The following is a 12,023-nucleotide window of genomic DNA, read 5'->3' on the forward strand; positions in this document are numbered from 1 at the left end:
AAGCACCCAGATAAAATAAAATACATTTAATGAAACAAAACCTGAAGATGTTAACATCATTCAGCTACTGTAGCTGCCTACCTAACATCAACAGGCATCACCAGTAGCGCAACAATTAAAATTAGAAACCAAAAGTAAAGTTCCTGGCGATCTGACTCCCCCCTTCTGTCTGAACTTGGAACATTCCTGTTCGCGGGCTTTTGGCCACTGACCCTCAACCTGATTGTTCTGTTCTGCGTTGTGTACTATTCTAATAATTTGAAGTTTGCTGGAATAACCATTTTAACTCTACTACACATAGACGTGACATAAGTTAAAATACCTCAAAACAAGACATGGTATCAAGAACAAGATAAAACTAGCTGAAACGAGACATCTACTATTCCCTACATGACAGGTTCTTGTCATTGTTTCTAGTTATCTGACCATCCAGAATCACAACAACATACTGACTTCTGCCGCATTGAAAGACGCGCATCGTTTTCGTGACGTTGTCAGCGAAACCATGTAATTTGTTATTATCCGCTCTTCCCTCTACCACTTCTTGTAGTAGTATGTTTACCTGCTCCGATCCCTGTGGTTGACTTATTTGTATTTATTATGGATCCCCATTCTTCCTGGAGTCCGGTAAAATTAAGGCAATTATACAATTTTAAGAACATTACATAACAGATTTCACAACACACTAAGTGTGTGCCCTCAGGCCACTAATCCACTACCACATATCTACAACAGCAAATCCATTTGTACGTGTGTAAATAGTGCGTATGTTATCTTGTATGCGTGTGTCTGTGCCTATGTTTGTGTTGCTTCACAGTCCCCGCTGTTCAATAAGGTGTATTTTTATCAGTTTTTTCAAATCTGATTCTACTGCTTGCATCAGTTCCATGTAGTCATGGCTGTATGTAGTAAGGTGCGCCTCCCATAGTATTTTCTGGACTTGGGGTCTGTGACGAGACCTCTAGTGGCATGTCTTGTGGGGTATGCATGGGTGTCTGAACTGTGTGCTAGTCGTTTAAACAGACAGCTGCTTTTACTCTAACCACATCGCATTTTGGAGCATAGGTTCCACCCATTTTCAAGTCAATTCGTTCATTTTTCATGCCTGACATGCGGTAATGATAAAAAGTGGTGTAATAGCCTACAGTTTTCTTGACATTTAGTTGTAATTATTGTGATAGGCTCATGTTTTACTGGTACTGCATATTTATTTTTCGGGACACCGTACTGGACCATATGAGCTTACTTTCACCCCTGGCTGTAACACACATAATGGAGTGTAAATGCTTTGTGAATGCACTGTACCTCAGTTTACAATTACAAACCATCACAAAAATGATAATGTGGTGATCAGTTATATAATAACTATTGTGTTCTTCTGCATGTGTAGTCCTCGTTAGTATAGTGGTCAGTATCCCCGCCTGTCACGCGGGAGACCGGGGTTCAATTCCCCGACGGGGAGACATACTCTTTTGTTTGAACCTTTTTCAATGTTGATTTGCAATCGATATACCTGAAAATTTTAATTAAAAGTTAAATTACAATTCTTTACAACTAGGCTCAGAGATCATACTGAATTAATAGGGATTCTATGTACTTCTATGATTAGAGATGATCAACAACCAACTTGACGGAGCTTGAAGAATTTTTTAAAGAATAATGCAAATATTGTACAATCCAGGTGTGCAAAACTCTTAGACTTGGCCAGAAATACTCACTGCTGTAATCTAACATGTATTGACTCAGGGGTGTGAATTGTAATCGATATACCTGAAACCTCACCATTTTACTTGGATGGACATTTGTTTTCGTTATGCGCATCTGTAATTGGTTATCATGGGCAAGAGATAATGTAGAATATGATCATTAAACGCCATGATTGGCTGTAAGGAGAACAGTATACATACATTATATACTACACAAGCTTACAATTTACTTAACTTTGTTGTTATAGTATAAAAAGTCTCCACCGAATTAGGTTATTCCGCTTTTAGTTTAAATGCACCTCATTGCTGGAACCAACTGCAAAATGCAGTGCAATTTGACGCTCTGCAATTTAAAAATATTGATTGGGGAACTATTTGCTGAGGAATGTTTCTGTGTTTTTTGATTGTTGTGCTTTATTTTTGTTTGTATTTGATTTGATTTTGTGTATGAAATGTATGTGCAGGGCTCCCTTGCGAAAGAGACCCTGGTCTTAATGGTGACTCCCTGTTTTTTGTATCTACAGCATTTCTTATAATAACCTATATCTATATGTACATGGGAACTTGCTGTTTAGAAGCTACTGTATGCTATAGGTTAAGTTAATATGCAGTTGGTTTATTTGGAGTACTTCTAGTTGATTTTTCAGTTTCCGTAGTGTAGTGGTTATCACGTTCGCCTAACACGCGAAAGGTCCCCGGTTCGAGACCGGGCGGAAACACATTTTCAAAAAGTAAATAGTAGTGTTAATCTATGGCCAATGTGTGAAAATAAACAAACAAATAAATACAATATTCATGTGTTGCACAATTTTGTAACAATATTGTTTTTAACATTCTTTGGGACACTGACTCCTGACTGAACGTTATACTCAATGCATGTATCAATTGGTGTTGATTAAGATTTAGTCAAAAGTGCATTATAGTAGCTTGGAAATACAATTGCATTTCTAAAAGAGGCAAAAAAATGGTGGGAAAACCTTTTGTCATTGTGATGTCGTCAGTTTGACTTGAAGATGCAGTATAACGTTAGCCAGAAAGTTCAAATTGAGGGGAGAGCACCGGATTATAGCTAGCTAACTTTAGCATGGCTAGGTAATTTTTTTACAAACTTTGCTAGGTAATGGTAACATTGCCATCTGTCCACAGTAAAGTTGAGGACATTGTAATGATGACAGTTGTTTCTTACTAATTATTTGCGTACTTTAGCAATGTAATTGTATTTCCAGGCCACTGTTCATGGCTTGCACACTGTCACAATATTGTTATGAAGGTTCTCTTGAGGACTGGTGCTCAGTGTTGCCAACTAATTTTCAGGGTAAATTGTTGCTAGGGACTCTTTTGGAAGAAGCTAGCTAGCTAACGAAGAACAACAAAGAATATCTAGTTAACAGAATAAAAGAAAGAGAAAATCAGGACAGAAGAAAAAGGATATCAAAGTGAAACAGTTCTCTAAAGACACAAGAGACAATAATACAAGAAACAACACTTCTGTAGCTTGTCAACTATGTGTCTGTCTATCCCTGTTCTCTCCTCTCTGCACAGGCCATACAAACGCTTCACACCGCGTGGCCGCTGCCACTCTAACCTGGTGGTCCCAGCGCGCACGACCCACGTGGAGTTCCAGGTCTCCGGCAGCCTCTGGAACTGCCGGTCTGCAGCCAACAAGGCTGAGTTCATCTCAGCCTATGCTACCCTCCAGTCCCTAGACTTCCTGGCGCTGACGGAAACATGGATTACCACAGATAACACTGCTACTCCTACTGCTCTCTCTTCGTCTGCCCACGTGTTCTCGCATACCCCTAGAGCATCGAGCCAGCGGGGTGGTGGCACTGGAATCCTCATCTCTCCCAAGTGGACATTCTCTCTTTCTCCCCTGACCCATCTGTCTATCTCCTCATTTGAATTCCATGCTGTCACAGTTACCAGCCCTTTCAAGCTTAACATCCTTATCATTTATCGCCCTCCAGGTTCCCTTGGAGAGTTCATCAATGAGCTTGACGCCTTGATAAGTTCCTTTCCTGAGGATGGCTCACCTCTCACAGTTCTGGGTGACTTTAACCTCCCCACGTCTACCTTTGACTCATTCCTCTCTGCCTCCTTCTTTCCACTCCTCTCCTCTTTTGACCTCACCCTCTCACCTTCCCCCCCTACTCACAAGGCAGGCAATACGCTTGACCTCATCTTTACTAGATGCTGTTCTTCCACTAATCTCATTGCAACTCCCCTCCAAATCTCCGACCACTACCTTGTATCCTTTTCCCTCTTGCTCTCATCCAACACTTCTCACTCTGCCCCTACTCGGATGGTATTGCGCCGTCCCAACCTTCGCTCTCTCTCTCCCGCTACTCTCTCCTCTTCCATCCTATCATCTCTTCCCTCTGCTCAAACCTTCTCCAACCTATCTCCTGATTCTGCCTCCTCAACCCTCCTCTCCTCCCTTTCTGCATCCTTTGATTTTCTCTGTCCCCTATCCTCCAGGCCGGCTCGGTCCTCCCCTCCAGCTCCATGGCTCGACGACTCACTACGAGCTCACAGAACAGGGCTCCGGGCAGCCGAGCGGAAATGGAGGAAAACTCGCCTCCCTGCGGACCTGGCATCCTTTCACTCCCTCCTCTCTACATTCTTCTCTTCTATCTCTGCTGCTAAAGCCACTTTCTACCACTCTAAATTCCAAGCATCTGCCTCTAACCCTAGGAAGCTCTTTGCTACCTTCTCCTCCCTCCTGAATCCTCCTCCCCCCCCCCCCATCCTCCCTCTCTGCGGATGACTTCGTCAACCATTTTGAAAAGAAGGTTGACGATATCCGATCCTCGTTTGCTAAGTCAAACGACACCGCTGGTCCTGCTCACACTGCCCTACCCTGTGCTTTGACCTCTTTCTCCCCTCTCTCTCCAGATGAAATCTCGCGTCTTGTGACGGCCGGCCGCCCAACAACCTGCCCACTTGACCCTATCCCCTCCTCTCTTCTCCAGACCATTTCCGGAGACCTTCTCCCCTTCCTCACCTCGCTCATCAACTCATCCTTGACCGCTGGCTACGTCCCTTCCGTCTTCAAGAGAGCGAGAGTTGCACCCCTTCTGAAAAAAACCTACACTCGATCCCTCCGATGTCAACAACTACAGACCAGTATCCCTTCTTTCTTTTCTCTCCAAAACTCTTGAACGTGCCATCCTTGGCCAGCTCTCCTGCTATCTCTCTCAGAATGACCTTCTTGATCCTAATCAGTCAGGTTTCAAGACTGGGCATTCAACTGAGACTGCTCTTCTCTGTGTCACGGAGGCTCTCCGCACTGCTAAAGCTAACTCTCTCTCCTCTGCTCTCATCCTTCTAGACCTATCTGCTGCCTTTGATACTGTGAACCATCAGATCCTCCTCTCCACCCTCTCCGAGTTGGGCATCTCCGGCGCGGCCCACGCTTGGATTGCGTCCTACCTGACAGGTCGCTCCTACCAGGTGGCGTGGCGAGAATCTGTCTCCGCACCATGCGCTCTCACCACTGGTGTCCCCCAGGGCTCTGTTCTAGGCCCTCTCCTATTCTCGCTATACACCAAGTCACTTGGCTCTGTCATATCCTCACATGGTCTCTCCTATCATTGCTATGCAGACGACACACAATTAATCTTCTCCTTTCCCCCTTCTGATAACCAGGCGGCGAATCGCATCTCTGCATGTCTGTCAGACATATCAGTGTGGATGACGGATCACCAGCTCAAGCTGAACCTCGGCAAGACGGAGCTGTTCTTCCTCCCGGGGAAGGACTGCCCGTTCCATGATCTCGCCATCACGGTTGACAACTCCCTTGTGTCCTCCTCCCAGAGTGCTAAGAACCTTGGCGTGATCCTGGACAACACCCTGTCGTTCTCCACTAACATCAAGGCGGTGACCCGATCCTGTAGGTTCATGCTCTACAACATTCGCAGAGTACGACCCTGCCTCACACAGGAAGCGGCGCAGGTCCTAATCCAGGCACTTGTCATCTCCCGTCTGGATTACTGCAACTCGCTGTTGGCTGGGCTCCCTGCCTGTGCCATTAAACCCCTACAACTCATCCAGAACGCCGCAGCCCGTCTGGTGTTCAACCTTCCCAAGTTCTCTCACGTCACCCAGCTCCTCCGCTCTCTCCACTGGCTTCCAGTTGAAGCTCGCATCCGCTACAAGACCATGGTGATTGCCTACGGAGCTGTGAAGGGAACGGCACCTCCATACCTTCAGGCTCTGATCAGGCCCTACACCCAAACAAGGGCACTGCGTTCATCCACCTCTGGCCTGCTGGCCCCCCTACCTCTGAGGAAGCACAGTTCCCGCTCAGCCCAGTCAAAACTGTTCGCTGCTCTGGCACCCCAATGGTGGAACAAGCTCCCTCACGACGCCAGGACAGCGGAGTCAATCACCACCTTCCGGAGACACCTGAAACCCCACCTCTTTAAGGAATACCTAGGATAGGATAAAGTAATCCTTCTAACCCCCCCCCTAAAAGATTTAGATGCACTATTGTAAAGTGGTTGTTCCACTGGATATCATAAGGTGAATGCACCAATTTGTAAGTCGCTCTGGATAAGAGCGTCTGCTAAATGACTTAAATGTAAATGTAAATTGCTAGAGGCAGGTTGATTTGTTGCTAGATGTTGATAAATTACGTTGTGATGTCATTGCGTGATAACGTAAAACTGCGTCATTGCGTAGAATACACAATAACGTCACTCAAATTGACTGGCCATCTCTGCAAAAAATATGATTCGACATTTGTTCAGGTACAGACTCCCACTCTTTTCTGTACAATTTTGATTGAGACATGTTGATTGATGTTGTAAGTTCTATTCAAGATCAAACATTCGTGACCAACTATATTCATTGGGTTTGGCTCGTCGAACACGTACTACTGCTGCTGCAGTCAGCCAACAATGATTTGTAATTTGCTGAAATTGCTTCTGCCTGTGCACAGCTGAGCGCCTGCTGCTGACGTCACTCACAATGCACTTTTGCAGCTAGGCACGTGTTTTGTGACTGAGTGTGTGACAGAGAAAATAGTTTTTGTGTCATTTAGAGAGAAAATGCGTGCATTTTAGCGTTTGAGTCACTTTTCAAAAGTTGCTAAAAGTTCCAAATACAATTTTAAAAGTAGCTAAATTTGTTGCTAGGTGCTGTTTGAAAAAAAAGTTGCCAGGGTAGTCTGAAAAGTTGCTAAATCGAGCAACAAAATTGCTAAATTGGCATCACTGCTGGTGCTTGACTGAAAGTTCTACCAAAGATTGTTTAGTATGAAGATGCCTAGAAACTGCTTTTCAAATAGGCGTTCCCGGAAGCATTGACCCATTTGGCCCTTTGGGTTTAAAAACGACGCTCTTCTACTCAATGCATCCTCTATTGGGGCTGACAAAGATGTTTTCTATTTGTAATAAAGTCATTGAAATGTTTTTTATTTATTTATCAGGGAGTCATACTAAGACCAAGGTCTCTTTAACAGATGAGCCCTGAATTACAGAAATTACAGAAAATACACACATCAAAATACAAAATGCAAACAAAGATAAACAAGGTCATAAAAACCAAACACATTCATCAGTAAAAATGTCCTCAATCAGCTTTCTGAATTGGCTTAGAGGCACCAAAACATAAAATTTAAGAACATTTTTAAGATGTTTCCACAAATAAGGTGCAAGAAACTAAAACCTGATTTACCTAACTCCGTAGAGACCAAAATAATTTCCAGAGCTAGCCATCCATGAGACTGGGTGTGTATCATGTTAGGTATATTGGGACTTTTTGTCTAAGGGCTTTATAAATGAAAACAGCAATATATCAACCTACGTGACATCAACGTGGGCCAACCATCTTTCTGGTAGAACACAGTCAGAAGTACAGAAATTGTCACTTGTAATAAAGTGCAGTGCGCTATGATAAACTGCATGTAATGGCATTAATGAAGTGGCAGCTGCGTTTATTGAGATCATGTTGCATAGTCTAGGACCGATAGGAACGTCAACTGAATAATCTGCTTTACACTATTCAGCGAGAGGCAGGACCTAGTTCTAGGGGTGGGCGGTATACCGGTATGAATGTGCATTGGTCTCTGATGTGCCATGATATGGATTTTGCCATATCGTGCATATCATGATACATTAATTAATTTATGAAATGAGGCGTTTTTGTTTAGTAAAAAATGTCAGTCGAGTGATACAGCCTGGTAGGATAGTTCAAATAGTTTTTTTTTTCTTCAAAAAATATAGCCTTTCTTAGCAAAGAAAAAAAAACGCTAAGCATGGACATTACATGCAATCTGCCTGCCAATAAAAGTCAAGAAACAAGCATGCGTGTCACAAGTGTAGAGAGGAGTAGGCAGGAGGGAGTCGCAGGTTTAGAACTACTGAATTATTTATTAAAGCACCATATATGAAAGCAGGATGAAACCCAATGTGCAAAATAATAAAGTACTCAGAAAATAGTTAGAGAGATTCCTGTTAGGAAAACAAGCAACATTTAGAAAGACAAATGACAGGGAGTATATATACAGTGATAGAGTGGGGATTGGAACCAGGTGTGTGTAATGATGACGAGACAAATTCAGGGTTGATGAGTAAAGGGTGTTTGTCGGCAGCAGGTTCAGCAGCAGCTAGAAGGCCGGCGAAGTCGAACGCCTGAGCTGGACAGGAGGGGGAGCCAAAGCGAAGGCTGTTGTGATCTGACTCCGGTGCCAGGGCCGTCTGATAGCCTAGAACACACTGAAAAAGTGTGAGGTTAGTGGAGGAGTGACGGCGGGAGGTTTGTGCATATTCTGCCCAAGGCAGAAACGCAGGCCGGTCCTGACAGTAACTACGAAGGTACCAACCCAGTTCTGGATTTACCATTTCCACCTGCCCATTTGACTGCGGACGGTACTCAGAGGTGAGGCTGACCGTGACCCCCAGTCGTTCCACGAAGGCCTTCCAGACACGTGAGGTGAACTGAGGACCACGGTCAGACACAATGTCCTCCGGGATCCCGTAGTGCTGGAAGACGTGAGAGAAGAGAGCCTCCGCAGTCTGCATGGCCGAAGGGAGACCAGGCAGAGGAATCAAATGACAGGCTTTGGAAAACCGGTCCACAATGACCAGGATGGTGATGTGCCCCTCCAAGGGGGAGAGGTCTATGACAAAGTCCATGGAGAGATGGGACCAGGGTTGTTGTGGAACCGGCAGCGAGTGGAGTTTTCCAAATTGGAGGTGTCTTGGTGTCTTGCTCTGTGCGCAGGTGGAGCAGGAAGAGACATAAACCCGGACGTCCTGGGCCAAGGTGGGCCACAAGTACTTTGTGGAGAGTCAGTCGATAGTACGGGCTATACCTGGGTGTCCAGACACAGGTGCTGTGTGTGCCCAGGCGAGGAGACAGTCCCGCACATCAGAGGGCACGTAGGTACGCCCCTCGGGACAGTGGGCAGGTGATCCGCGTCCACATTCCAGACGACGGGAGCCACAATGCGGGACAGGGGAATAATGGGTGTCACTTTCTCCCTCTGATCCTCTGTGTCATGCACCTGGGACAACGCATCGGCCTTGACGTTCTAAGATCCCGGCCGGTAGGAGAGGGTAAAGTCAAACCCTAGAAGAGTAGGGCCCACCTGGCCTGACACAGGTTCAGCCTCTTCAGGGAGCTGGGAAGGTGGTGGTGTAGCCTGCAGCTCCAGGCACGAGTCGGGGTGTAGAAGCTTCGCTCCTATAGCGGAGAGGTCTTGATGTTCTGCTGCTTCCTGTTCTCTTGGGTCGGTCATTCTGTGACAGCTGTAGAGAGGAGTAGGCAGGAGGCAGTCGCAGGTTTAGAACTACTGAATTATTTATTAAAGCACCATATATAAAAGCGGGACGAAACCCAATGTGCAAAATAATAAAGTACTCAGGAAATAGTACGAGAGATTCCTCTCAGGAAAACAAGCAACATTTACAATGATTGACAAAGACAAATGACAGAGGGAGTATATATACAGTGACAGAGTGGGGATTAGAACCAGGTGTGTGTGTGTGTGTGTGTGTGTGTGTGTGTGTGTGTGTGTGTGTGTGTGTGTGTGTGTGTGTGTGTGTGTGTGTGTGTGTGTGTGTGTGATGATGACGAGACAAGTTCGGGTTGATGAGTGAAGGGCGTTTGCCAGCAGCAGGTTCGGCAGCAGCTAGAAGGCCGGCGACGCTGGATGGCTTAGGTGCAGTACTTAGCCAGACATTTGAGTGTGAGAGTAGGCCCAGACCAGTAGCTTTTGCAAGCAAGACTCTGTCAAGGTCCCAGTCCCGTTACCCAGCACACAGATTAGAGTTCTTCGCTCTTAAGTGGGCTGTGTGTGATAAGTTCACCCATTGGCTGAAGGGGAATAGATTCACAGTCCTAACAGATAACAACATATATAATGACGAAACCAAAGCTAGATGCCTGTGAGCAGCGGTGGGTCTCTAAACTGGCCCCCTTCGACTTTGACTTGAAGTACATCCCCGGGCCCTAGAATGTCCCAGCAGACCTGCTTAGTCGACAGCCGTTCGTTGGAGCTAGGAAGGCAAGTGAGTTCCCAGAGTATGTGACTTCAGAGTCCATCCAGGACGCATTCAAACTGTCAGTCAATATCCAAGGTGGTGAGATCCTGGCTCAAGTCTCTTCTGAAGGAGTGAAAGCAGTTTTGGAATCCTGTCTGGAGTGGGATGCGAGTGTGCCAGTGCGCAAATTCCAATTAGCCCAGTATTCTGCCAGCATCCTTCAGCATGAAGGGGGAGTGGCTACTCTTCCAGTCCTTTCTCCTGATGTGATACGGAGAAAACAGAAGGCGGATCAGGTGCTGGCCCGAGTGGCGTACTTTGTTGAGAGGAGGAGGAGACCTTCGCGGAGAGAGAGGGCTCATGAGACTGCCCAAGTGTTGAGAATGCTGAAGCATTGGGATAAACTTGAAATCAAGGATGAGATCCTCTACCGAAGATCTAAGGACAGAGTTGTCAAGAAGAGGTACCAGCTGGTGGTGCCAGACTCCCTTAAAGCCATCGTTCTGAGGGGAACCCATGATGAAGCCGGCCACCAAGGCCAGACTAGAACACTCCATTTGGTACGTCAAAGGTTCTTCTGGACTGGAATGCAAGGGGAAGTGAAGAAGTATGTCTCCTACTGTAAGCGCTGTGTGGTTGGCAAGACAATGGAGCCAGAGGCTAGGGCACCGTTGGAATCTATTCAGACCAGCACAGCGTTGGAACTGGTGTGCATAGACTTCTGGTCAGCAGAAGGAAGGGATGGAGAGAGCGTTGATGTACTCGTCATCACAGATCATTTTACGAAGCTGGCACATGCGTTTCCTTGCCCGAACCAGACAGCAAAGGTGGTTGCCCAGAAGTTATGGAACCAGTTCTTCTGTGTCTATGGGTTCCCCCAGCGGATACACTCTGACAAAGGAGCAAACTTTGAGAGTCACTTAATCGCAGAATTGCTACAAGTCTCAGGAGTCAAAAAGTCCCATACCACTCCATATCATCTTATGGGCAACGGTCAGACGGAAAGATTCAACCGCACGCTCGGAAACATGGTCCGATCGTTGCCAGCGAGAGCAAAAGAAAGATGGCCCCAGATGATACAGACGCTCACCTTCTCGTACAACTGTACCACACACGAAACGACAGGATTCACACCGTTCTTCCTGATGTTCGGCCGAATTCCACGGCTGCCAGTGGACATCATGTTTGGAAGTACCTTGAAACACGAAGACATGTTGACTCATGACGAGTATGTTGACTCGTTCCAAAAGGACCTGCGAGAGGCTGTCAGGATCGCTCAGGCCAACACCACTGAAGCTCAGAAAAAGCAAGCAAGGCAGTATAACAAGAGAGTGAAGGGTACTGCCCTGGAGATTGGGGACCGAGTTCTCTTGGCAAACCGAAAGGAAAGAGGAAAAGGTAAACTTGCCGACTTGTGGGATTCAACGGTCTATGTGATCACATGGAAAGACCCGTCTGTGCACATCTACAGAGTCGAAGATCCTACTACCAAGAAGAGTAAAGTAGTTCATCGAAACTTCATACTGCCAGTGAACTTCCTGCCGGTGGGACAGACAGACGAGATGTCCACAGTAGCCTCTACTGCTTCAGAGGAGGACATAAACGCAGACAGCGGTGACGAAAGACCGGTATTCGATGTGGATGAGGATTCAGAGGATCGAAGGACTGCTGTCTGGATTCTCGAGGGCCAGAACCCTGAGGGGCCCACGGAAGCTGAAGGTCAAAAATCTTCGGGACCGGAAGATGGCGTGAACATGAGAGAAGCTGCGCCTCAAAGCCCAGCGAAGGACATGATCTCAGGACAAGCAGCTAAATCAAGCACAGGAAG

At 46.2% G+C, this 12,023-nt stretch overlaps 2 non-coding genes across 2 annotated transcripts; both read left to right on the top strand.

The window, feature by feature from the left end:
• Window positions 1-1,390: 1,390 nt before the first annotated feature.
• On the top strand, window positions 1,391-1,462 carry trnad-guc (transfer RNA aspartic acid (anticodon GUC)). Its single transcript has one exon. It is a non-coding gene; the product is annotated as a tRNA-Asp (tRNA).
• An 890-nt stretch (window positions 1,463-2,352) lies between these two features.
• Window positions 2,353-2,425, top strand: trnav-aac (transfer RNA valine (anticodon AAC)). Its single transcript has one exon. It is a non-coding gene; the product is annotated as a tRNA-Val (tRNA).
• The last annotated feature ends 9,598 nt before the right edge of the window (window positions 2,426-12,023 follow it).

The sequence above is a fragment of the Salmo salar genome, chromosome ssa10 (genome assembly GCF_905237065.1).
Source record: "Salmo salar chromosome ssa10, Ssal_v3.1, whole genome shotgun sequence".
Classification (NCBI taxonomy): domain Eukaryota; kingdom Metazoa; phylum Chordata; class Actinopteri; order Salmoniformes; family Salmonidae; genus Salmo; species Salmo salar.